The sequence below is a fragment of the Lathyrus oleraceus genome, chromosome 1, assembly GCF_024323335.1.
Source record: "Lathyrus oleraceus cultivar Zhongwan6 chromosome 1, CAAS_Psat_ZW6_1.0, whole genome shotgun sequence".
NCBI classification, from domain to species: Eukaryota; Viridiplantae; Streptophyta; class Magnoliopsida; order Fabales; family Fabaceae; genus Lathyrus; species Lathyrus oleraceus.
In genome coordinates, this window is record NC_066579.1 from 59,468,715 (window position 1) to 59,471,863 (window position 3,149).

Genomic DNA, 3,149 nt, shown 5'->3' on the forward strand with positions numbered 1-3,149 from the left:
ATATACATGACAAAAATTAGGTATTATCCCTCGATTTTAATTTCAAACTGACATAAATATTTTCTTTTTTCCTCGGTTATTAACAGAAACCGAGGGGTATGTGGCACACACTTTATAATTTTGAAAATAAGAAAAAAATCTTATTATTGGGGATCAAGTCAATGACCATTACACTTTATCCATCAGTGGAACAAAAATCGATGGATAAAGTGACAAGTTTTCATAAGGTCCTTCGTTATCTCAAATACAAAGTTTTTTTTAATAGTGTTTGACCAAAATCATATGAGTATATCAATTTTCATAACCTCCCTCGTTATCTCGAATCTCTCATACATAGAACTAAAACAAACATGTCTAATCACATCAAGGCCATCTCTCATAACAAATGTGAAATCACACTTTCAATCATATCAGATTGAAACTTTTCAAAATCTGCATTGAAATATAAATCATTCACCTTAATTCAATGGCCACCGATATTTCTGACTTTCTAATAACACTAATCCAAATCCTCCAATGTTGACAACCATGTTTCATTCAGATATAAAGCTCTCAAGTTCTCATCACTATATTAGTACACAAACATGACAAATTTATTGAAAATTCATGTTCCTTTTCTCATGGTAACTGCTAAGCAAGCAGATAATCATCATACATATCGCCTTACAAACAAAATAAGAAATACAAAAACACAATTAAACAATTTACACAAGTACTCAGTTTCAAAATTTCATGAGGCTTTCAAGTAAAGAACATCATCACCATCATCATAATGAATCTTCTTGAAAAAACAAATTTCACCATTGTTCAAGTGAGCAACATGCGCAGCCATACATAGCATACCATGTACATAACCATCTCTTAACTTTTTCCATAGATTTGTTGATAATCTGAAGATCTTTGGTTGAACTTCTGACATCATTTCAGCAATTTTCAATTTTTTTGAACCTAACGTACCAACATTCTTATTAGTAAAATTACTACTAACCTCTTTGTTGCTCTTGAGCTCATGATATGCACCTCTCCTTGTGTACCTAATGCTTCCACACTTGGGAATGAAACTAACTATCTCCATCTTGTGTTGTGAGTTTGTGAGACAGAAATAATGGAAAAATGCAAACGAGTTGCTAACTAATGCTATGTGATATATAATATAGCTGTCGCACAACTTCCCAATAAATGGTTCTAACAACCCCACCAACTTTAATTTATTAGTACAAACATATATTACATCTTTGAGACCCTTTTAATTTGTTTGATACATATACTTAAATATGTGAATTAATAAAAATATATTACTATTTTATTGTATAATGATAAATTGTATATTAAGATAAACATTTTGAAATAATGTGACTCAGTTATTTAAAATTTAACATAAAATATTTTTATAACTAAATTATTGATTAAATTATTAAGCTATAACAACCAAAATAATAATTATATATATATATATATATATATATATATTAGTGTAAATTTTTTATTATTGTGAGACATTCAAAAATAAGTGGATCTCATGATAAATGATTGAAAATAGTATGATACATATATTTACTAGATTAGCTACTATAAACATAAAAGGTTACAATCACAAAGGACATTCGAAACACTACAACAAACAAGACCTTAGACAGCGCTTTTTTTAGCCTTAGACAGCGCTTTAAAGCGCTGTCTAAACCTCCGCTGCTAAAGGTTTAGACAGCGCTTTTTTAAATCTTAAAAGCGCTGTCTAAGCCCCCCCCCCCCTTAGACAGCGCTTTGGCCAAAAGCGCTTTATAAGACCCTCTTATTTTATATTTTTTAGGTATACCTTAGACAGCGCTCTTGAAAAGCGCTGTCTAAGCCCCACCCCCTTAGACAACGCTTTGGCCAAAAGCGCTTTCTAAGACCCTCCTATTTTAATTTTTTTAGGTATATCTTAGACAGCGCTTTTCAAAAAGCGTTGTCTAAGCCCCCCCCTTAGACAGCGCTTTTTACAAAAGCGCTGTCTAAGGTATACGAAAATTTTTGAAGCTTTTTTTAGCCTTAGACAGCGCTTTAGACCAATTGTCATAACAACATACCATTATACAAGTCCACGATAACATTATATTCATAATTCACAAAACTAACCAATATAACTAAACAAAGCCAAATTAAGTTACACATCCACTCAAGTCCAAATTGAAACTAACATTTTGATTTGTAACTAACCATTGCATTTCATATAAGTTTAGCATTAATTTCATGAGCATTGTAACAGATTTTGAAGGATATATAAACGAAATTCCAGTTTCACAAAAGCAATTTTCTTCATCCATTCCAATTTTTAAAGATTCACTCATTCACAAAATTCCAGTTTCACAGAAGAAATTCTTCATTCATTCATGAAGCAGAATTGTCATATATTCATCCATGAATTTTCCACAAGTCAGAAATGGCACAAATCAAAAGTTTTAGAACATACATAACAACGCCACAGTTAGCATTCCACAGGAAAATAAGTATACCCTTAATTAAATCCTAATAATTACACATAGACATCATTGAAACTCGCTAATAAAAAATTACCAAAAGTGCAAGAATTAACCGTGGCAGCCCACCCCAATTCGGTACAGATGCAAATTCTGAAATCAGTTCGAAACCAAGGTAGTACATCCTGCATAATTATCACAACAGAACGAATGTTGTAAGTTAACATTAACCAATATAACTGAATCTAACATAATCATGTAATACCGTCACTAACCCTACTTCAAGTTATTAACATGGTTTTCTAAACAACTCATAATTCAAACCATTCAAACAGCTTTTTAACAACATAGCAGTATGTTATAACCATCGTAAACGACATTTTAATCGAGTTTTACTAAGTATCGGTGGCAAAATTCTCAATTAACTTCAAATCCATTACAATTATTAAGTTGTTGGCAAGTGAGCAACTCAAAACACACTAGCTAGTGCTGTCTAAAACGAGTCGTTAGCAGATTCCCAAAATTAGTCATAACAACTTAACTGATACAACTTGCTGCGGTAACAGCTCCCGGCGCTCATGCCCAATGACAAGTCATGCACCAAGACAATCATTAGCATAGCGGAAAGTTTCAGCAAGTAAGTTCTACATCAAATAATCAGGCAAGTGTTTGGTCATGGTCTTGGCCTTCACT

At 32.2% G+C, this 3,149-nt stretch overlaps 1 long non-coding RNA gene across 1 annotated transcript; it reads right to left on the reverse strand.

The window, feature by feature from the left end:
* Nucleotides 1-507: 507 nt before the first annotated feature.
* LOC127115427 (uncharacterized) lies at nt 508-1,198 on the reverse strand. The gene is made up of 2 exons (XR_007800725.1): nt 989-1,198; nt 508-912 (listed from the first exon to the last, which is right to left on the reverse strand). It is a non-coding gene; the product is annotated as an uncharacterized LOC127115427 (long non-coding RNA).
* Between the last annotated feature and the right edge of the window lie 1,951 nt (nt 1,199-3,149).